A 26678-nucleotide genomic window follows, 5' to 3' on the forward strand; every position below is an offset into this window, starting at 1 on the left:
TTGCATCTTAATTAAATTGAAAAGGCAGAATGCCGACTTATGTACAAGAAAACTGACTCTTCTTACTGTATATGTTTTGAACCATTCCTGTGACACTAGTTATACATTCCGATGCTTCACTTCGGGTTTACTGTATCCCTCGGACCATTTTATTGACGATGAAACACAGAAATACCATCGGAATTGAATACAAAAGATAAATGCCGACTTAAGTACATGCGAACTGACTCTTCTTACTGTCTATGTTTTGAACCATTCCTGTGACACTAGTTATAGATTCCGATCCATCACTTCAGGTCTACTGTATCCCTCTGACTTTCGTATTGACGATGAAACACAGAAATTGCATCGGAATTAAATACAAAAGGCACAATGCCGACGTAAGTACAAGAAAACCGACTCTCCTTACTGTCTAAGCTTTGAACCAATCCTGTGACACTAGTTATAGATTCCGATGCTTCACTTCAGGTTTACTGTATCCCTCTGACTTTCTAATTGACGATGAGACACAGAAGTTGCATCGGAATTAAATACAAAAGCACAATGACGACTCAAGTACAAGAAGACTGGCTCGTCTTAATGTCTATGATTTGAACCTTTCCTGTGAGACCAGTTTTAGATTCCGATGTCTGACTTCAGGTTTACTGTATCTCCTGGACATTCTTATTGACGATGAAACATAGAAATTGCATCGGAATTAAATACAAAAGGCACAATGTCGACTTAGGTACAAGAAGACTGACACTTCTTACTGTCTATCCTTTGAACCTTTCCTGTGACACTAGTTAGAGATTCTGATGCTTCACTTCAGGTTTACTGTATCCCTCTGACCTTCTTATTGACGATGAAACACAGCAATTGCATCGGAATTATATACAAAAGTCAGAAAGCCGAATTAAGTACAAGTAAAGTGACTCTTCTTACTGTCCGTGCTTTGAACCATTCCTGCGACACTAGTTATAGATTCCGATGCTTCACTTCAGGATTACTGTATCCCTCTATTCTTCTTATTGACGATAAAACACAGAAATTGTATCGGAATTAAATACAAAAGGCACAATGCCGACTTAAGTACAAGAAAACTGACACTTCTTACTGTCTATGATTTGACCCATTCTATGACACTAGTTATAGATTCCGATACTACACTTCAGGTTTACTGTATCCCTCTGACCTTCATATTGACGATGAAACACAGAAATTGCATCGGAATTAAATACAAAAAGCACAATGCCGACTTAAGTACAAGAAAAGTGACTCTTCTTACTGTCTATGTTTTGAACCATTCCTATGACACTAGTTATAGATTCCGATGCTTCACTTCAGGTTTACTGTATCCCTCTGACCTTCTTATTGACGATGAAACACAGAAATTGCATCGGAATTAAATACAAAAGGCACAATGCCGACTTAAGTACAACAAAACTGACACTTCTTACTGTCTATGATTTGAACCATTACTGTGACACTAGTTATAGATTCCGATGTTTCACTTCAGTTTTACTGTATCGCTCTGACCCTCTTATTGACGACGAAACACAGTAATTGCATCGAAATTCAGTACAAAAGGCACAATGCCTTCTTCTCAAGGACAAGAAAGCTGATTCTTCTTACTGTCTATGATTCGAACCATTCCTGTGACACTAGTTATAGATTCCGATGCTTCACTACACGTTTACCGTATCCCTCCGACCTTCTTATTGACGATAAAACACAGAAATTGCATCGGAATTAAATAGAAAAGGCACAATGCCGACTTAAGTACAAGAAAACTGACTCTTCCTACTGTCTATGTTTTGAACCATTCCTGTGACACTAGTTATAGATTCCAATGCTCACTTCAGATTACTGTATCCCTCTGACCTTCTTATTGACGATGAAACACAGAAATTGCATCGGAATTAAATACAAAAGGCACAATGCCGATTTAAGTACAAGAAAACTGACTCTTCTTACTGTCTATGATTTGATCCATTCCTGTGACATTAGTTACAGATTCTGATGCTTCACTTCAGGTTTACTGTATCCCTCTGACCTTCTTATTGGCGATGAAACACAGAAATTGCATCGGAATTGAATACGAAGGGCACAAAGCCGACTTAAGTACAAGGAAACTGACTCTTCTTACTGTCTATGTTTTGAACCATTCCTGTGACACTAGTTATAGATTCCGATGCTTCACTTCAGGATCACTGTATCCCTCTGACCTCCTTATTGACGATGAAACACGAAATTGCATCTAAATTAAATATAAAAGGCAAAATGCCGACTCAAGTACAAGAGGGCTGGCTCATCTTACTGTCTATGTTTTGAAGCAATCCTGTCACACTAGTTATAGATTCCGTTGCTTCACTTCAGGTTTACTGTATCCCTCTGACCTTCTTATTGACGGTGAAACACAGAAATTGCATCGGAATTAAATACAAAAGGCACAATGCCGATTTAAGTACAAGAAACCTGACGCTTCTTACTCTCTATGTTTTGAACCATTCCTGTGACACTAGTTATTGATTCCGATACTTCACTTCAGGTTTACTGTATCCCTCTGACTTTCTTATTGACGACGAAACACAGAAATTGCATCGGAATTAAATACAAAATGCACAATGCCGACTTACGTACAAGAAAACAGACACTCCTTACTGTCTATTATTTGAGCCATTCATGTGACACTAGTTTTAGATTCCGATGCTTCACTTCAGGTTTACTGTATCCCTCTGACCCTCTTATTGACGATGAAACACAGAAATCGCATGGGAATTCAATAAAAAAGGCTCAATGCCGACTCAAGTACAAGAAGACTGGCTCTTCTTACTGTCTACGATTTGAACCTCTCCTGTGAGACCGATTTTAAATTACAATGCTTCACTTCAGGTTTACTGTATCCCTCTGATCTTCTTATTGACGATGAAACACAGAAATTGCTTCGGAAGTAAATACATAAGGCACAATCCCGACTCAAGTACAAGAAGGCTGGTTCATCTTACTGTCTATGTTTTGAAGCATTCCTGTGACAATAGTTATAGATTCCGATGCTTCACTTCAGGTTTACTGTATCCCTCTGACCTTCTTATTGACGATGAAACACAGAAATTGTATCGGAATTAATACAAAAGGCACAATGCGGACTCAAGTACAAGAAGGCTGGCTCATCTTACTGTCTATGCTTTCAACCATTCCTGTGACACTAGTTATAGATTCCGATGCTTCACTTCAGGTTTACTGTATCCCTCTGACCTTCTTATTGACGATGAAACACAGAAATTGCATCGGAATTAAATACAAAAGGCACAATGCCGACGTAAGTACAAGAAGGCTGGCTCATCTTACTGTCTATGTTTTGAACCAATCCCGTGACACTAGTTACAGATTCCGATGCTTCACTTCAGGTTTACTGTATCCCTCTGACCTTCTAATTGACGATGAATCACAGAAATTGCATCGGAATTAAATAGAAAAGGCACAATGCTGACTTAAGCACAAGAAAACTGACTCTTCTTACTGTCTATGCTTTGAACCATTCATGTGACACTAGTTATTGTTTCCGATGCTTCTCTTCAGGTTTACTCTATCCCTCTGACCTTCTTATTGACGATGAAACACAGAAATTGCATCGGAATTAAATACAAAGGGCAGAATGCCGACTTAAGTACAAGAAAACTGACTGTTCTTACTGTCTTTGTTTTGAACCATTCCAGTGACACTAGTTATAGATTCCGATGCTTCACTTCTGGTTTACTGTATCCCTCTGACCTTCGTATTGTCGATGAAACACAGAAGTTGCATCGGAATTAAATAGAAAAACACAATGCAGACTTCAGTACAAGAAAACTGACTCTTCTTATTATCTATGTTTTGAACCATTTATGTGAACCTATTTATAGTTTCCGATCCTTCACTTCAGGTTTTCTGTATCCCTCTGACCTTCTTAATGACGATGAAACACAGATATTGCATCAGAATTAAATACAAAAGGCACAATGCCGACTTAAGTACATGCGAACTGACTCTTCTTACTGTCTATGTTTTGAACCGTTCCTGTGACACTAGTTATAGTTTCCGATGCTTCACTTCAGGTTTACTGTATCCCTCTGACATTCTTATTGACGATGAAACATAGAAATTGCATCGGATTTAAATAGAAAAGGCAGAATGCCGACTTATGTACAAGAAAACTGACTCTTCTTACTGTCTATGTTTTGAACCATTCCTGTGACACTAGTTATACATTCCGATGCTTCACTTCGGGTTTACGGTATCCCTCGGACCTTCTTATTGACGATGAAACACAGAAATTACATCGGAATTGAATACAAAAGGCACAATGCGGACTTAAGTACATGCGAACTGACTCTTCTTACTGTCTATGTTTTGAACCATTCCTGTGACACTAGTTATAAATTCCGATGCTTCACTTAAGGTCTACTGTATCCCTCTGACTTTCGTATTGACGATGAAACACAGAAATTGCATCGGAATTAAATACAAAAGTCACAATGAAGACGTAAGTACAAGAAAACTGACTCTCCTCACTGTCTATGTTTTGAACCAATCCTGTGACACTAGTTAATGATTCCGATGCTTCACTTCAGGTTTACTGTATCCCTCTGACATTCTAATTGACGATGAGACACAGAAATTACATCGGAATTAAATACAAAAGACACAATGCCGACTTAATTATAAGAAAACTGGCACTTCTTACTGTCTATGTTTGAACCATTCCTGTAACATTAGTTATAGATTCCGATGCTTGACTTCAGGTTTACTGTATCCCTCTGACCTTATTATTGACGATGAAACACAGAAATTGCATTGGAATTAAATACAAAAGCACAATGACGACTCAAGCACAAGAAGACTGGCTCGTCTTTATGTCTATGATTTGAAACTTTCCTGTGAGACCAGTTGTAGTTTCCGATGCCTAAATTCAGGTTTACTGTATCTCTTGGACATTCTTATTGACGATGAAACACAGAAATTGCATCGGAATTAAATACAAAATGCACAATGCCGACTTAAGCACACGGAAACTGACTCTTTTAACTGTCTATGTTTTGAACCATTCCTGTGACACTAGTTATAGATTCCGATGCTTCACTTCAGGTTTACTGTATCCCTCTGACCTTCTTATTGCCGATGAAACACAGGAATTGTTTCGGAATTAAATACAAAAGGCACAGTGACGACTTAAGTACAAGAAGACTGACTCTTCTTACTGTCTATGCTTTGAACCTTTCCTGTGACACTAGTTATAGATTCCGATGCTTCACTTCAGGTTTACTGTATCCCTCTGACCTTCTTATTGACGATGAAACACAGAAATTGCTTCGGAATTCTATACAAAAGTCAGAAAGCCGAATTAAGTACAAGAAAACTGACTGTTCTTACTGTCTATGTTTTGAACCATTCCTGTGACACTAGTTATAGATTCCGATGCTTCACTTCAGGTTTACGATATCCCTCTGACGTTCTTATTGACGATGAAACATAGAAATTGCATCGGAATTAAATAGAAATGCAGAATGCCGACATATGAACAAGAAAACTGACTCTTCTTACTGTCTATGTTTTGAACCATTCCTGTGACACTAGTTATACATTCCGATGCTTCACGTCGGGTTTACAGTATCCCTCGGACCTTCATATTGACGATGAAACACAGAAATTACATCGGAATTGAATACAAAACGCACAATGCCGACTTAAGTACATGCGAACTGACTCTTCTTACTGTCTATGATTTGAACCATTCCTGTGACACTAGTTATAGATTCCGATGCTTCACTTCTGGTCTACTGTATCCCTCTGACTTTCGTATTGTCGATGAAACACAGAAATTGCATCGGAATTAAATACAAAAGGCACAATGCCGACTTAATTATAAGAAAACTGACACTTCTTACTGTCTATGTTTGAACCATTCCTGTAACATTAGTTATAGATTCCGATGCTTGACTTCAGGTTTACTGTATCCCTCTGACCTTATTATTGACGATGAAACACAGGAATTGCATTGGAATTAAATACAAAGGCACAATGACGACTCAAGCACAAGAAGACTGGCTCGTCTTAATGTCTATGATTTGAAACTTTCCTGTGAGACCAGTTTTAGATTCCGATGCCTGACTTCAGGTTTACTCTATCCCTCTGACCTTCTTATTGACGATGAAACACAGGAATTGTTTCGGAATTAAATACAAAAGGCACAATGACGACTTAAGTACAAGAAGACTGACTCTTCTTACTGTCTATGTTTGAACCTTTCCTGTGACACTAGTTATAGATTCCGATGCTTCACTTCAGGTTTACTGTATCCCTCTGCCCTTCTTATTGACGATGAAACACAGAAATTGCATCGGAATTATATACAAAAGTTAGAAAGCCAAATTAAGCACAAGTAAACTGACTCTTCTTACTGTCCGTGCTTGAAACATTCCTGTTACACTAGTTATAGATTCCGATGCTTCACTTCAGGTTTACTGTATCCCTCTGACATACTCATTGACGATGAAACACAGAAATTGCATTGGAATTAAATACAAAAGGCACAATGCCGACTTAAGTACAAGAAAACGGACACTTCTTACTGTCTATGTTTTGAACCATTCCTGTAACACTAGTTATAGATTCCGATGCTTCACTTCAGGTTTACTGTATCCCTCTGACCTTCTTATTGACGATGAAACACAGGAATTGTTTCGGAATTAAATACAAAAGGCACAATGACGACTTAAGTACAAGAAGAGTGACTCTTCTTACAGTCTATGTTTGAACCTTTCCTGTGACACTAGTTATAGATTCCGATGCTTCACTTCAGGTTTACTGTATCCCTCTGACCTTCTTATTGACGATGAAACACAGACATGGCATCGGAATTAAATACAAAAGGATCAATGCCGACCCAAGTACTAGAAGACTGGCTCTTCTTACTGTTTACGTTCTGAACCTTTCCTGTGAGACCGGTTTAAGATTCCGATGCTTCACTTCAGGTTCACTGTATCCCTTTGACCTTCTGATTGACGACGAAACACAGTATTGCATCGGAATTAAATACAAAAGGGACAATGCTGACCTAAGTACAACAATACTGACTCTTCTTACTGTCTATGTTTTGAACCATTACTGTGACACTAGTTATAGATTCCGATGTTTCACTTCAGTTTTACTGTATCTCTCAGACCTTCTTTTTGACGACGAAACACAGAAATTGCATCGAAATTCAGTACAAAACGCACAATGCCTTCTTCTCAAGGAGAAAATAACTGATTCTTCTTACTGTCTATGATTTGGACGATTCCTGTGACACTAGTTATAGATTCCGATGCTTCACTTCAGGTTTACTGTATCCCTCCGACCTTCTTATTGAAAATGAAACACAGAAATTGCATTGGAATTAAATGCAAAAGACACAATGCCGACTGAAGAACAAGAAAACTGACTCTTCTTACCGCCTATGTTTTGAACCACTCCTGTGACACTAGTTATAGATTCCGATGCTTCACTTCAGATTTACTGTATCCCATTGACCTTCGTATTGACGATGAAATACAGAAATTGCATCGGAATTAAATAGAAAAGGCACAATGTCGACTTAAGTACAAGAAAAACTGACTCTTCTTACTGTCTATGTTTTGAACCATTACTGTGACACTAGTTATAGATTCCGATGCTTCACTTCAGGTTTACTGTATCCCTCTGACCTTCTTATTGACGATGAAACACAGAAATTGCATCGGAATTAAATACAAAAGGCACAATGCCGATTTAAGTACAAGAAAACTGACTCTTCTTACTGTCTATGTTTTTAACCATTCCTGTGACACTAGTTATAGTTTCCGATGCTTCACTTCAGGATCACTGTATCCCTCTGACCTCCTTATTGGCGATGAAACACAGAAATTGCATCGAAATTAAATATAAAAGGCAAAATGCCGACTAAAGTACAAGAAGGCTGGCTCATCTTACTGTCTATGTTTTGAACCAATCCTGTCACACTAGTTATAGATTCCGTTGCTTCACTTCAGGTTTACTGTATGCCTCTGACCTTCTTATTGACGATGAAACACAGAAATTGCATCGGAAGTAAATACAAAAGGCACAATGCCGATTTAAGTACAAGAAAACTGACGCTTCTTACTGTCTATGTTTGAACCATTCCTGTGACTCTAGTTATAGATTCCGATGCTTCACTTCAGGTTTACTGTATCCCTCTGACCGTCTTATTGACGATGAAACACAGAAATTGCATCGGAATTAAATAGGAAAGTCACAATGCCGACTTAAGTAAAAGAAAACTGACTCTGCTTACTGTCTATGTTTTGATCCATTCCTGTGAATTAGTTATAGTTTCCGATCCTTCACTTCAGGTTTACTGTATCCCTCTGACCTTCGTATTGACGATGAGACACAGAAATTGCATTGGAATTAAATACAAAAGACACAATGCCGACTGCAGAGTAAGAAAACTGACTCTTCTTACTGTCTATGATTTGAACCACTCCTGTGACACTAGTTATAGATTACGATGCTTCACTTCCGGTGTACTGTATCACATTGACCTTCTTATTGACGATGAAACACAGATATTGCATCGAATTAAATACAAAAGGCACAATGCCGACGTAAGTACAAGAAGGCTGGCTCATCTTACTGTCTATGTTTTGAACCAATCCCGTGACACTAGTTATAGATTCCGATACTTCACTTCAGGTTTACTGTATCCCTCTGACCTTCTTATTTACGATGAAACACAGAAATTGCATCGGAATTAAATACAAAGGGCACAATGCCGACCTAAGTACAAGAAAACTGACTGTTCTTACTGTCTATGTTTGAACCATACCTGTGACACTAGTTATAGATTCCGATGCTTCACTTCAGGTTTACTGTATCACTCTGACATTCTTATTGACGATGATACATAGAAATTGCATCTTAATTAAATTGAAAAGGCAGAATGCCGACTTATGTACAAGAAAACTGACTCTTCTTACTGTCTATGTTTTGAACCATTCCTGTGACACTAGTTATACATTCCGATGCTTCACTTCGGGTTTACTGTATCCCTCGGACCATTTTATTGACGATGAAACACAGAAATTACATCGGAATTGAATACAAAAGATAAATGCCGACTTAAGTACATGCGAACTGACTCTTCTTACTGTCTATGTTTTGAACCATTCCTGTGACACTAGTTATAGATTCCGATCCATCACTTCAGGTCTACTGTATCCCTCTGACTTTCGTATTGACGATGAAACACAGAAATTGCATCGGAATTAAATACAAAAGGCACAATGCCGACGTAAGTACAAGAAAACCGACTCTCCTTACTGTCTAAGCTTTGAACCAATCCTGTGACACTAGTTATAGATTCCGATGCTTCACTTCAGGTTTACTGTATCCCTCTGACTTTCTAATTGACGATGAGACACAGAAGTTGCATCGGAATTAAATACAAAAGCACAATGACGACTCAAGTACAAGAAGACTGGCTCGTCTTAATGTCTATGATTTGAACCTTTCCTGTGAGACCAGTTTTAGATTCCGATGTCTGACTTCAGGTTTACTGTATCTCCTGGACATTCTTATTGACGATGAAACATAGAAATTGCATCGGAATTAAATGCAAAAGGCACAATGCCGACTTAAGCACAAGGAAACTGATTCTTCTTACTGTCTATGTTTTGAACCATTCCTGTGACACTAGTTATAGATTCTGATGCTTCACTTCAGGTTTACTGTATCCCTCTGACCCTCGTATTGACGACGAAACACAGGAATTGTTTCGGAATTAAATACAAAGGGCACAATGTCGACTTAGGTACAAGAAGACTGACACTTCTTACTGTCTATCCTTTGAACCTTTCCTGTGACACTAGTTAGAGATTCTGATGCTTCACTTCAGGTTTACTGTATCCCTCTGACCTTCTTATTGACGATGAAACACAGCAATTGCATCGGAATTATATACAAAAGTCAGAAAGCCGAATTAAGTACAAGTAAAGTGACTCTTCTTACTGTCCGTGCTTTGAACCATTCCTGCGACACTAGTTATAGATTCCGATGCTTCACTTCAGGATTACTGTATCCCTCTATTCTTCTTATTGACGATAAAACACAGAAATTGTATCGGAATTAAATACAAAAGGCACAATGCCGACTTAAGTACAAGAAAACTGACACTTCTTACTGTCTATGATTTGACCCACTCTATGACACTAGTTATAGATTCCGATACTACACTTCAGGTTTACTGTATCCCTCTGACCTTCATATTGACGATGAAACACAGAAATTGCATCGGAATTAAATACAAAAAGCACAATGCCGACTTAAGTACAAGAAAAGTGACTCTTCTTACTGTCTATGTTTTGAACCATTCCTGTGACACTAGTTATAGATTCCGATGCTTCACTTCAGGTTTACTGTATCCCTCTGACCTTCTTATTGACGATGAAACACAGAAATTGCATCGGAATTAAATACAAAAGGCACAATGCCGACTTAAGTACAACAAAACTGACACTTCTTACTGTCTATGATTTGAACCATTACTGTGACACTAGTTATAGATTCCGATGTTTCACTTCAGTTTTACTGTATCCCTCTGACCTTCTTATTGACGACGAAACACAGTAATTGCATCGAAATTCAGTACAAAAGGCACAATGCCTTCTTCTCAAGGACAAGAAAGCTGATTCTTCTTACTGTCTATGATTCGAACCATTCCTGTGACACTAGTTATAGATTCCGATGCTTCACTACAGGTTTACCGTATCCCTCCGACCTTCTTATTGACGATAAAACACAGAAATTGCATCGGAATTAAATAGAAAAGGCACAATGCCGACTTAAGTACAAGAAAACTGACTCTTCCTACTGTCTATGTTTTGAACCATTCCTGTGACACTAGTTATAGATTCCAATGCTCACTTCAGATTACTGTATCCCTCTGACCTTCTTATTGACGATGAAACACAGAAATTGCATCGGAATTAAATACAAAAGGCACAATGCCGATTTAAGTACAAGAAAACTGACTCTTCTTACTGTCTATGATTTGATCCATTCCTGTGACATTAGTTACAGATTCTGATGCTTCACTTCAGGTTTACTGTATCCCTCTGACCTTCTTTTTGGCGATGAAACACAGAAATTGCATGGGAATTGAATACGAAGGGCACAAAGCCGACTTAAGTACAAGGAAACTGACTCTTCTTACTGTCTATGTTTTGAACCATTCCTGTGACACTAGTTATAGATTCCGATGCTTCACTTCAGGATCACTGTATCCCTCTGACCTCCTTATTGACGATGAAACACGAAATTGCATCTAAATTAAATATAAAAGGCAAAATGCCGACTCAAGTACAAGAGGGCTGGCTCATCTTACTGTCTATGTTTTGAAGCAATCCTGTCACACTAGTTATAGATTCCGTTGCTTCACTTCAGGTTTACTGTATCCCTCTGACCTTCTTATTGACGGTGAAAAACAGAAATTGCATCGGAATTAAATACAAAAGGCACAATGCCGATTTAAGTACAAGAAACCTGACGCTTCTTACTCTCTATGTTTTGAACCATTCCTGTGACACTAGTTATTGATTCCGATACTTCACTTCAGGTTTACTGTATCCCTCTGACTTTCTTATTGACGACGAAACACAGAAATTGCATCGGAATTAAATACAAAATGCACAATGCCGACTTACGTACAAGAAAACAGACTCTCCTTACTGTCTATTATTTGAGCCATTCATGTGACACTAGTTTTAGATTCCGATGCTTCACTTCAGGTTTACTGTATCCCTCTGACCCTCTTATTGACGATGAAACACAGAAATCGCATGGGAATTCAATAAAAAAGGCTCAATGCCGACTCAAGTACAAGAAGACTGGCTCTTCTTACTGTCTACGATTTGAACCTCTCCTGTGAGACCGATTTTAAATTACAATGCTTCACTTCAGGTTTACTGTATCCCTCTGATCTTCTTATTGACGATGAAACACAGAAATTGCATCGGAAGTAAATACATAAGGCACAATCCCGACTCAAGTACAAGAAGGCTGGTTCATCTTACTGTCTATGTTTTGAAGCATTCCTGTGACAATAGTTATAGATTCCGATGCTTCACTTCAGGTTTACTGTATCCCTCTGACCTTCTTATTGACGATGAAACACAGAAATTGTATCGGAATTAATACAAAAGGCACAATGCGGACTCAAGTACAAGAAGGCTGGCTCATCTTACTGTCTATGCTTTCAACCATTCCTGTGACACTAGTTATAGATTCCAATGCTTCACTTCAGGTTTACTGTATCCCTCTGACCTTCTTATTGACGATGAAACACAGAAATTGCATCGGAATTAAATACAAAAGGCACAATGCCGACGTAAGTACAAGAAGGCTGGCTCATCTTACTGTCTATGTTTTGAACCAATCCCGTGACACTAGTTACAGATTCCGATGCTTCACTTCAGGTTTACTGTATCCCTCTGACCTTCTAATTGACGATGAATCACAGAAATTGCATCGGAATTAAATAGAAAAGGCACAATGCTGACTTAAGCACAAGAAAACTGACTCTTCTTACTGTCTATGCTTTGAACCATTCATGTGACACTAGTTATTGTTTCCGATGCTTCTCTTCAGGTTTACTCTATCCCTCTGACCGTCTTATTGACGATGAAACACAGAAATTGCATCGGAATTAAATACAAAGGGCAGAATGCCGACTTAAGTACAAGAAAACTGACTGTTCTTACTGTCTTTGTTTTGAACCATTCCAGTGACACTAGTTATAGATTCCGATGCTTCACTTCTGGTTTACTGTATCCCTCTGACCTTCGTATTGTCGATGAAACACAGAAGTTGCATCGGAATTAAATAGAAAAACACAATGCAGACTTCAGTACAAGAAAACTGACTCTTCTTATTGTCTATGTTTTGAACCATTTATGTGACACTATTTATAGTTTCCGATCCTTCACTTCAGGTTTTCTGTATCCCTCTGACCTTCTTAATGACGATGAAACACAGATATTGCATCAGAATTAAATACAAAAGGCACAATGCCGACTTAAGTACATGCGAACTGACTCTTCTTACTGTCTATGTTTTGAACCGTTCCTGTGACACTAGTTATAGTTTCCGATGCTTCACTTCAGGTTTACTGTATCCCTCTGACATTCTTATTGACGATGAAACATAGAAATTGCATCGGATTTAAATAGAAAAGGCAGAATGCCGACTTATGTACAAGAAAACTGACTCTTCTTACTGTCTATGTTTTGAACCATTCCTGTGACACTAGTTATACATTCCGATGCTTCACTTCGGGTTTACGGTATCCCTCGGACCTTCTTATTGACGATGAAACACAGAAATTACATCGGAATTGAATACAAAAGGCACAATGCGGACTTAAGTACATGCGAACTGACTCTTCTTACTGTCTATGTTTTGAACCATTCCTGTGACACTAGTTATAAATTCCGATGCTTCACTTAAGGTCTACTGTATCCCTCTGACTTTCGTATTGACGATGAAACACAGAAATTGCATCGGAATTAAATACAAAAGTCACAATGAAGACGTAAGTACAAGAAAACTGACTCTCCTCACTGTCTATGTTTTGAACCAATCCTGTGACACTAGTTAATGATTCCGATGCTTCACTTCAGGTTTACTGTATCCCTCTGACTTTCTAATTGACGATGAGACACAGAAATTACATCGGAATTAAATACAAAAGACACAATGCCGACTTAATTATAAGAAAACTGGCACTTCTTACTGTCTATGTTTGAACCATTCCTGTAACATTAGTTATAGATTCCGATGCTTGACTTCAGGTTTACTGTATCCCTCTGACCTTATTATTGACGATGAAACACAGGAATTGCATTGGAATTAAATACAAAAGCACAATGACGACTCAAGCACAAGAAGACTGGCTCGTCTTTATGTCTATGATTTGAAACTTTCCAGTGAGACCAGTTGTAGATTCCGATGCCTAAATTCAGGTTTACTGTATCTCTTATACATTCTTATTGACGATGAAACACAGAAATTGCATCGGAATTAAATACAAAATGCACAATGCCGACTTAAGCACAAGGAAACTGACTCTTTTAACTGTCTATGTTTTGAACCATTCCTGTGACACTAGTTATAGATTCCGATGCTTCACTTCAGGTTTACTGTATCCCTCTGACCTTCTTATTGCCGATGAAACACAGGAATTGTTTCGGAATTAAATACAAAAGGCACAGTGACGACTTAAGTACAAGAAGACTGACTCTTCTTACTGTCTATGCTTTGAACCTTTCCTGTGACACTAGTTATAGATTCCGATGCTTCACTTCAGGTTTACTGTATCCCTCTGACCTTCTTATTGACGATGAAACACAGAAATTGCTTCGGAATTATATACAAAAGTCAGAAAGCCGAATTAAGTACAAGAAAACTGACTGTTCTTACTGTCTATGTTTTGAACCATTCCTGTGACACTAGTTATAGATTCCGATGCTTCACTTCAGGTTTACTATATCCCTCTGACGTTCTTATTGACGATGAAACATAGAAATTGCATCGGAATTAAATAGAAATGCAGAATGCCGACATATGAACAAGAAAACTGACTCTTCTTACTGTCTATGTTTTGAACCATTCCTGTGACACTAGTTATACATTCCGATGCTTCACGTCGGGTTTACTGTATCCCTCGGACCTTCTTATTGACGATGAAACACAGAAATTACATCGGAATTGAATACAAAACGCACAATGCCGACTTAAGTACATGCGAACTGACTCTTCTTACTGTCTATGATTTGAACCATTCCTGTGACACTAGTTATAGATTCCGATGCTTCACTTCTGGTCTACTGTATCCCTCTGACTTTCGTATTGTCGATGAAACACAGAAATTGCATCGGAATTAAATACAAAAGGCACAATGCCGACTTAATTATAAGAAAACTGACACTTCTTACTGTCTATGTTTGAACCATTCCTGTAACATTAGTTATAGATTCCGATGCTTGACTTTAGGTTTACTGTATGCCTCTGACCTTATTATTGACGATGAAACACAGGAATTGCATTGGAATTAAATACAAAGGCACAATGACGACTCAAGCACAAGAAGACTGGCTCGTCTTAATGTCTACGATTTGAAACTTTCCTGTGAGACCAGTTTTAGATTCCGATGCCTGACTTCAGGTTTACTCTATCCCTCTGACCTTCTTATTGACGATGAAACACAGGAATTGTTTCGGAATTAAATACAAAAGGCACAATGACGACTTAAGTACAAGAAGACTGACTCTTCTTACTGTCTATGTTTGAACCTTTCCTGTGACACTAGTTATAGATTCCGATGCTTCACTTCAGGTTTACTGTATCCCTCTGCCCTTCTTATTGACGATGAAACACAGAAATTGCATCGGAATTATATACAAAAGTCAGAAAGCCAAATTAAGTACAAGTAAACTGACTCTTCTTACTGTCCGTGCTTGAAACATTCCTGTTACACTAGTTATAGATTCCGATGCTTCACTTCAGGTTTACTGTATCCCTCTGACATACTCATTGACGATGAAACACAGAAATTGCATTGGAATTAAATACAAAAGGCACAATGCCGACTTAAGTACAAGAAAACGGACACTTCTTACTGTCTATGTTTTGAACCATTCCTGTAACACTAGTTATAGATTCCGATGCTTCACTTCAGGTTTACTGTATCCCTCTGACCTTCTTATTGACGATGAAACACAGGAATTGTTTCGGAATTAAATACAAAAGGCACAATGACGACTTAAGTACAAGAAGAGTGACTCTTCTTACAGTCTATGTTTGAACCTTTCCTGTGACACTAGTTATAGATTCCGATGCTTCACTTCAGGTTTACTGTATCCCTCTGACCATCTTATTGACGATGAAACACAGACATTGCATCGGAATTAAATACAAAAGGATCAATGCCGACCCAAGTACTAGAAGACTGGCTCTTCTTACTGTTTACGTTCTGAACCTTTCCTGTGAGACCGGTTTAAGATTCCGATGCTTCACTTCAGGTTCACTGTATCCCTTTGACCTTCTGATTGACGACGAAACACAGTATTGCATCGGAATTAAATACAAAAGGGACAATGCTGACCTAAGTACAACAAAACTGACTCTTCTTACTGTCTATGTTTTGAACCATTACTGTGACACTAGTTATAGATTCCGATGTTTCACTTCAGTTTTACTGTATCTCTCAGACCTTCTTTTTGACGACGAAACACAGAAATTGCATCGAAATTCAGTACAAAACGCACAATGCCTTCTTCTCAAGGAGAAAATAACTGATTCTTCTTACTGTCTATGATTTGGACGATTCCTGTGACACTAGTTATAGATTCCGATGCTTCACTTCAGGTTTACTGTATCCCTCCGACCTTCTTATTGAAAATGAAACACAGAAATTGCATTGGAATTAAATGCAAAAGACACAATGCCGACTGAAGAACAAGAAAACTGACTCTTCTTACCGCCTATGTTTTGAACCACTCCTGTGACACTAGTTATAGATTCCGATGCTTCACTTCAGATTTACTGTATCCCATTGACCTTCGTATTGACGATGAAATACAGAAATTGCATCGGAATTAAATAGAAAAGGCACAATGTCGACTTAAGTACAAGAAAACTGACTCTTCTTACTCTCTATGTTTTGAACCATTCCTGTGACACTAGTTATTGATTCCGATACTTCACTTCAGGTTTACTGTATCCCTCTGACTTTCTTATTGACGACGAAACACAGAAATTGCATCGGAATTAAATACAAAATGCACAATGCCGACTTACGTACAAGAAAACAGACTCTCCTTACTGTCTATTATTTGAGCCATTCATGTGACACTAGTTTTAGATTCCGATGCTTCACTTCAGGTTTACTGTATCCCTCTGACCCTCTTATTGACGATGAAACACAGAAATCGCATGGGAATTCAATAAAAAAGGCTCAATGCCGACTGAAGTACAAGAAGACTGGCTCTTCTTACTGTCTACGATTTGAACCTCTCCTGTGAGACCGATTTTAAATTACAATGCTTCACTTCAGGTTTACTGTATCCCTCTGATCTTCTTATTGACGATGAAACACAGAAATTGCATCGGAAGTAAATACATAAGGCACAATCCCGACTCAAGTACAAGAAGGCTGGTTCATCTTACTGTCTATGTTTTGAAGCATTCCTGTGACAATAGTTATAGATTCCGATGCTTCACTTCAGGTTTACTGTATCCCTCTGACCTTCTTATTGACGATGAAACACAGAAATTGTATCGGAATTAATACAAAAGGCACAATGCGGACTCAAGTACAAGAAGGTTGGCTCATCTTACTGTCTATGCTTTCAACCATTCCTGTGACACTAGTTATAGATTCCGATGCTTCACTTCAGGTTTACTGTATCCCTCTGACCTTCTTATTGACGATGAAACACAGAAATTGCATCGGAATTAAATACAAAAGGCACAATGCCGACGTAAGTACAAGAAGGCTGGCTCATCTTACTGTCTATGTTTTGAACCAATCCCGTGACACTAGTTACAGATTCCGATGCTTCACTTCAGGTTTACTGTATCCCTCTGACCTTCTAATTGACGATGAATCACAGAAATTGCATCGGAATTAAATAGAAAAAGCACAATGCTGACTTAAGCACAAGAAAACTGACTCTTCTTACTGTCTATGCTTTGAACCATTCATGTGACACTAGTTATTGTTTCCGATGCTTCTCTTCAGGTTTACTCTATCCCTCTGACCTTCTTATTGACGATGAAACACAGAAATTGCATCGGAATTAAATACAAAGGGCAGAATGCCGACTTAAGTACAAGAAAACTGACTGTTCTTACTGTCTTTGTTTTGAACCATTCCAGTGACACTAGTTATAGATTCCGATGCTTCACTTCTGGTTTACTGTATCCCTCTGACCTTCGTATTGTCGATGAAACACAGAAGTTGCATCGGAATTAAATAGAAAAACACAATGCAGACTTCAGTACAAGAAAACTGACTCTTCTTATTGTCTATGTTTTGAACCATTTATGTGACACTATTTATAGTTTCCGATCCTTCACTTCAGGTTTTCTGTATCCCTCTGACCTTCTTAATGACGATGAAACACAGATATTGCATCAGAATTAAATACAAAAGGCACAATGCCGACTTAAGTACATGCGAACTGACTCTTCTTACTGTCTATGTTTTGAACCGTTCCTGTGACACTAGTTATAGTTTCCGATGCTTCACTTCAGGTTTACTGTATCCCTCTGACATTCTTATTGACGATGAAACATAGAAATTGCATCGGATTTAAATAGAAAAGGCAGAATGCCGACTTATGTACAAGAAAACTGACTCTTCTTACTGTCTATGTTTTGAACCATTCCTGTGACACTAGTTATACATTCCGATGCTTCACTTCGGGTTTACGGTATCCCTCGGACCTTCTTATTGACGATGAAACACAGAAATTACATCGGAATTGAATACAAAAGGCACAATGCGGACTTAAGTACATGCGAACTGACTCTTCTTACTGTCTATGTTTTGAACCATTCCTGTGACACTAGTTATAAATTCCGATGCTTCACTTAAGGTCTACTGTATCCCTCTGACTTTCGTATTGACGATGAAACACAGAAATTGCATCGGAATTAAATAGAAAAGTCACAATGAAGACGTAAGTACAAGAAAACTGACTCTCCTCACTGTCTATGTTTTGAACCAATCCTGTGACACTAGTTAATGATTCCGATGCTTCACTTCAGGTTTACTGTATCCCTCTGACTTTCTAATTGACGATGAGACACAGAAATTACATCGGAATTAAATACAAAAGACACAATGCCGACTTAATTATAAGAAAACTGGCACTTCTTACTGTCTATGTTTGAACCATTCCTGTAACATTAGTTATAGATTCCGATGCTTGACTTCAGGTTTACTGTATCCCTCTGACCTTATTATTGACGATGAAACACAGGAATTGCATTGGAATTAAATACAAAAGCACAATGACGACTCAAGCACAAGAAGACTGGCTCGTCTTTATGTCTATGATTTGAAACTTTCCTGTGAGACCAGTTGTAGATTCCGATGCCTAAATTCAGGTTTACTGTATCTCTTGGACATTCTTATTGACGATGAAACACAGAAATTGCATCGGAATTAAATACAAAATGCACAATGCCGACTTAAGCACAAGGAAACTGACTCTTTTAACTGTCTATGTTTTGAACCATTCCTGTGACACTAGTTATAGATTCCGATGCTTCACTTCAGGTTTACTGTATCCCTCTGACCTTCTTATTGCCGATGAAACACAGGAATTGTATCGGAATTAAATACAAAAGGCACAGTGACGACTTAAGTACAAGAAGACTGACTCTTCTTACTGTCTATGTTTGAACCTTTCCTGTGACACTAGTTATAGATTCCGATGCTTCACTTCAGGTTTACTGTATCCCTCTGACCTTCTTATTGACGATGAAACACAGACATTGCATCGGAATTAAATACAAAAGGATCAATGCCGACCCAAGTACTAGAAGACTGGCTCTTCTTACTGTTTACGTTCTGAATCTTTCCTGTGAGACCGGTTTAAGATTCCGATGCTTCACTTCAGGTTCACTGTATCCCTTTGACCTTCTGATTGACGACGAAACACAGTATTGCATCGGAATTAAATACAAAAGGGACAATGCTGACCTAAGTACAACAAAACTGACTCTTCTTACTGTCTATGTTTTGAACCATTACTGTGACACTAGTTATACATTCCGATGCTTCACGTCGGGTTTACTGTATCCCTCGGACCTTCTTATTGACGATGAAACACAGAAATTACATCGGAATTGAATACAAAACGCACAATGCCGACTTAAGTACATGCGAACTGACTCTTCTTACTGTCTATGATTTGAACCATTCCTGTGACACTAGTTATAGATTCCGATGCTTCACTTCTGGTCTACTGTATCCCTCTGACTTTCGTATTGTCGATGAAACACAGAAATTGCATCGGAATTAAATACAAAAGGCACAATGCCGACTTAATTATAAGAAAACTGACACTTCTTACTGTCTATGATTGAACCATTCCTGTAACATTAGTTATAGATTCCGATGCTTGACTTCAGGTTTACTGTATGCCTCTGACCTTATTATTGACGATGAAACACAGGAATTGCATTGGAATTAAATACAAAGGCACAATGACGACTCAAGCACAAGAAGACTGGCTCGTCTTAATGTCTACGATTTGAAACTTTCCTGTGAGACCAGTTTTAGATTCCGATGCCTGACTTCAGGTTTACTCTATCCCTCTGACCTTCTTATTGACGATGAAACACAGGAATTGTTTCGGAATTAAATACAAAAGGCACAATGACGACTTAAGTACAAGAAGACTGACTCTTCTTACTGTCTATGTTTGAACCTTTCCTGTGACACTAGTTATAGATTCCGATGCTTCACTTCAGGTTTACTGTATCCCTCTGCCCTTCTTATTGACGATGAAACACAGAAATTGCATCGGAATTATATACAAAAGTCAGAAAGCCAAATTAAGTACAAGTAAACTGACTCTTCTTACTGTCCGTGCTTGAAACATTCCTGTTACACTAGTTATAGATTCCGATGCTTCACTTCAGGTTTACTGTATCCCTCTGACATACTCATTGACGATGAAACACAGAAATTGCATTGGAATTAAATACAAAAGGCACAATGCCGACTTAAGTACAAGAAAACGGACACTTCTTACTGTCTATGTTTTGAACCATTCCTGTAACACTAGTTATAGATTCCGATGCTTCACTTCAGGTTTACTGTATCCCTCTGACCTTCTTATTGACGATGAAACACAGGAATTGTTTCGGAATTAAATACAAAAGGCACAATGACGACTTAAGTACAAGAAGAGTGACTCTTCTTACAGTCTATGTTTGAACCTTTCCTGTGACAGTAGTTATAGATTCCGATGCTTCACTTCAGGTTTACTGTATCCCTCTGACCATCTTATTGACGATGAAACACAGACATTGCATCGGAATTAAATACAAAAGGATCAATGCCGACCCAAGTACTAGAAGACTGGCTCTTCTTACTGTTTACGTTCTGAACCTTTCCTGTGAGACCGGTTTAAGATTCCGATGCTTCACTTCAGGTTCACTGTATCCCTTTGACCTTCTGATTGACGACGAAACACAGTATTGCATCGGAATTAAATACAAAAGGGACAATGCTGACCTAAGTACAACAAAACTGACTCTTCTTACTGTCTATGTTTTGAACCATTACTGTGACACTAGTTATAGATTCCGATGTTTCACTTCAGTTTTACTGTATCTCTCAGACCTTCTTTTTGACGACGAAACACAGAAATTGCATCGAAATTCAGTACAAAACGCACAATGCCTTCTTCTCAAGGAGAAAATAACTGATTCTTCTTACTGTCTATGATTTGGACGATTCCTGTGACACTAGTTATAGATTCCGATGCTTCACTTCAGGTTTACTGTATCCCTCCGACCTTCTTATTGAAAATGAAACACAGAAATTGCATTGGAATTAAATGCAAAAGACACAATGCCGACTGAAGAACAAGAAAACTGACTCTTCTTACCGCCTATGTTTTGAACCACTCCTGTGACACTAGTTATAGATTCCGATGCTTCACTTCAGATTTACTGTATCCCATTGACCTTCGTATTGACGATGAAATACAGAAATTGCATCGGAATTAAATAGAAAAGGCACAATGTCGACTTAAGTACAAGAAAACTGACTCTTCTTACTCTCTATGTTTTGAACCATTCCTGTGACACTAGTTATTGATTCCGATACTTCACTTCAGGTTGACTGTATCCCTCTGACTTTCTTATTGACGACGAAACACAGAAATTGCATCGGAATTAAATACAAAATGCACAATGCCGACTTACGTACAAGAAAACAGACTCTCCTTACTGTCTATTATTTGAGCCATTCATGTGACACTAGTTTTAGATTCCGATGCTTCACTTCAGGTTTACTGTATCCCTCTGACCCTCTTATTGACGATGAAACACAGAAATCGCATGGGAATTCAATAAAAAAGGCTCAATGCCGACTCAAGTACAAGAAGACTGGCTCTTCTTACTGTCTACGATTTGAACCTCTCCTGTGAGACCGATTTTAAATTACAATGCTTCACTTCAGGTTTACTGTATCCCTCTGATCTTCTTATTGACGATGAAACACAGAAATTGCATCGGAAGTAAATACATAAGGCACAATCCCGACTCAAGTACAAGAAGGCTGGTTCATCTTACTGTCTATGTTTTGAAGCATTCCTGTGACAATAGTTATAGATTCCGATGCTTCACTTCAGGTTTACTGTATCCCTCTGACCTTCTTATTGACGATGAAACACAGAAATTGTATCGGAATTAATACAAAAGGCACAATGCGGACTCAAGTACAAGAAGGTTGGCTCATCTTACTGTCTATGCTTTCAACCATTCCTGTGACACTAGTTATAGATTCCGATGCTTCACTTCAGGTTTACTGTATCCCTCTGACCTTCTTATTGACGATGAAACACAGAAATTGCATCGGAATTAAATACAAAAGGCACAATGCCGACGTAAGTACAAGAAGGCTGGCTCATCTTACTGTCTATGTTTTGAACCAATCCCGTGACACTAGTTACAGATTCCGATGCTTCACTTCAGGTTTACTGTATCCCTCTGACCTTCTAATTGACGATGAATCACAGAAATTGCATCGGAATTAAATAGAAAAAGCACAATGCTGACTTAAGCACAAGAAAACTGACTCTTCTTACTGTCTATGCTTTGAACCATTCATGTGACACTAGTTATTGTTTCCGATGCTTCTCTTCAGGTTTACTCTATCCCTCTGACCTTCTTATTGACGATGAAACACAGAAATTGCATCGGAATTAAATACAAAGGGCAGAATGCCGACTTAAGTACAAGAAAACTGACTGTTCTTACTGTCTTTGTTTTGAACCATTCCAGTGACACTAGTTATAGATTCCGATGCTTCACTTCTGGTTTACTGTATCCCTCTGACCTTCGTATTGTCGATGAAACACAGAAGTTGCATCGGAATTAAATAGAAAAACACAATGCAGACTTCAGTACAAGAAAACTGACTCTTCTTATTGTCTATGTTTTGAACCATTTATGTGACACTATTTATAGTTTCCGATCCTTCACTTCAGGTTTTCTGTATCCCTCTGACCTTCTTAATGACGATGAAACACAGATATTGCATCAGAATTAAATACAAAAGGCACAATGCCGACTTAAGTACATGCGAACTGACTCTTCTTACTGTCTATGTTTTGAACCGTTCCTGTGACACTAGTTATAGTTTCCGATGCTTCACTTCAGGTTTACTGTATCCCTCTGACATTCTTATTGACGATGAAACATAGAAATTGCATCGGATTTAAATAGAAAAGGCAGAATGCCGACTTATGTACAAGAAAACTGACTCTTCTTACTGTCTATGTTTTGAACCATTCCTGTGACACTAGTTATACATTCCGATGCTTCACTTCGGGTTTACGGTATCCCTCGGACCTTCTTATTGACGATGAAACACAGAAATTACATCGGAATTGAATACAAAAGGCACAATGCGGACTTAAGTACATGCGAACTGACTCTTCTTACTGTCTATGTTTTGAACCATTCCTGTGACACTAGTTATAAATTCCGATGCTTCACTTAAGGTCTACTGTATCCCTCTGACTTTCGTATTGACGATGAAACACAGAAATTGCATCGGAATTAAATAGAAAAGTCACAATGAAGACGTAAGTACAAGAAAACTGACTCTCCTCACTGTCTATGTTTTGAACCAATCCTGTGACACTAGTTAATGATTCCGATGCTTCACTTCAGGTTTACTGTATCCCTCTGACTTTCTAATTGACGATGAGACACAGAAATTACATCGGAATTAAATACAAAAGACACAATGCCGACTTAATTATAAGAAAACTGGCACTTCTTACTGTCTATGTTTGAACCATTCCTGTAACATTAGTTATAGATTCCGATGCTTGACTTCAGGTTTACTGTATCCCTCTGACCTTATTATTGACGATGAAACACAGGAATTGCATTGGAATTAAATACAAAAGCACAATGACGACTCAAGCACAAGAAGACTGGCTCGTCTTTATGTCTATGATTTGAAACTTTCCTGTGAGACCAGTTGTAGATTCCGATGCCTAAATTCAGGTTTACTGTATCTCTTGGACATTCTTATTGACGATGAAACACAGAAATTGCATCGGAATTAAATACAAAATGCACAATGCCGACTTAAGCACAAGGAAACTGACTCTTTTAACTGTCTATGTTTTGAACCATTCCTGTGACACTAGTTATAGATTCCGATGCTTCACTTCAGGTTTACTGTATCCCTCTGACCTTCTTATTGCCGATGAAACACAGGAATTGTATCGGAATTAAATACAAAAGGCACAGTGACGACTTAAGTACAAGAAGACTGACTCTTCTTACTGTCTATGTTTGAACCTTTCCTGTGACACTAGTTATAGATTCCGATGCTTCACTTCAGGTTTACTGTATCCCTCTGACCTTCTTATTGACGATGAAACACAGACATTGCATCGGAATTAAATACAAAAGGATCAATGCCGACCCAAGTACTAGAAGATTGGCTCTTCTTACTGTTTACGTTCTGAACCTTTCCTGTGAGACCGGTTTAAGATTCCGATGCTTCACTTCAGGTTCACTGTATCCCTTTGACCTTCTGATTGACGACGAAACACAGTATTGCATCGGAATTAAATACAAAAGGGACAATGCTGACCTAAGTACAACAAAACTGACTCTTCTTACTGTCTATGTTTTGAACCATTACTGTGACACTAGTTATACATTCCGATGCTTCACGTCGGGTTTACTGTATCCCTCGGACCTTCTTATTGACGATGAAACACAGAAATTACATCGGAATTGAATACAAAACGCACAATGCCGACTTAAGTACATGCGAACTGACTCTTCTTACTGTCTATGATTTGAACCATTCCTGTGACACTAGTTATAGATTCCGATGCTTCACTTCTGGTCTACTGTATCCCTCTGACTTTCGTATTGTCGATGAAACACAGAAATTGCATCGGAATTAAATACAAAAGGCACAATGCCGACTTAATTATAAGAAAACTGACACTTCTTACTGTCTATGTTTGAACCATTCCTGTAACATTAGTTATAGATTCCGATGCTTGACTTCAGGTTTACTGTATCCCTCTGACCTTATTATTGACGATGAAACACAGGAATTGCATTGGAATTAAATACAAAGGCACAATGACGACTCAAGCACAAGAAGACTGGCTCGTCTTAATGTCTATGATTTGAAACTTTCCTGTGAGACCAGTTTTAGATTCCGATGCCTGACTTCAGGTTTACTCTATCCCTCTGACCTTCTTATTGACGATGAAACACAGGAATTGTTTCGGAATTAAATACAAAAGGCACAATGACGACTTAAGTACAAGAAGACTGACTCTTCTTACTGTCTATGTTTGAACCTTTCCTGTGACACTAGTTATAGATTCCGATGCTTCACTTCAGGTTTACTGTATCCCTCTGCCCTTCTTATTGACGATGAAACACAGAAATTGCATCGGAATTATATACAAAAGTCAGAAAGCCAAATTAAGTACAAGTAAACTGACTCTTCTTACTGTCCGTGCTTGAAACATTCCTGTTACACTAGTTATAGATTCCGATGCTTCACTTCAGGTTTACTGTATCCCTCTGACATACTCATTGACGATGAAACACAGAAATTGCATTGGAATTAAATACAAAAGGCACAATGCCGACTTAAGTACAAGAAAACGGACACTTCTTACTGTCTATGTTTTGAACCATTCCTGTAACACTAGTTATAGATTCCGATGCTTCACTTCAGGTTTACTGTATCCCTCTGACCTTCTTATTGACGATGAAACACAGGAATTGTTTCGGAATTAAATACAAAAGGCACAATGACGACTTAAGTACAAGAAGAGTGACTCTTCTTACAGTCTATGTTTGAACCTTTCCTGTGACACTAGTTATAGATTCCGATGCTTCACTTCAGGTTTACTGTATCCCTCTGACCTTCTTATTGACGATGAATCACAGACATTGCATCGGAATTAAATACAAAAGGATCAATGCCGACCCAAGTACTAGAAGACTGGCTCTTCTTACTGTTTACGTTCTGAACCTTTCCTGTGAGACCGGTTTAAGATTCCGATGCTTCACTTCAGGTTCACTGTATCCCTTTGACCTTCTGATTGACGACGAAACACAGTATTGCATCGGAATTAAATACAAAAGGGACAATGCTGACCTAAGTACAACAAAACTGACTCTTCTTACTGTCTATGTTTTGAACCATTACTGTGACACTAGTTATAGATTCCGATGTTTCACTTCAGTTTTACTGTATCTCTCAGACCTTCTTTTTGACGACGAAACACAGAAATTGCATCGAAATTCAGTACAAAACGCACAATGCCTTCTTCTCAAGGAGAAAATAACTGATTCTT

Source organism: Schistocerca piceifrons, chromosome 9, assembly GCF_021461385.2.
Source record: "Schistocerca piceifrons isolate TAMUIC-IGC-003096 chromosome 9, iqSchPice1.1, whole genome shotgun sequence".
NCBI classification, from domain to species: domain Eukaryota; kingdom Metazoa; phylum Arthropoda; class Insecta; order Orthoptera; family Acrididae; genus Schistocerca; species Schistocerca piceifrons.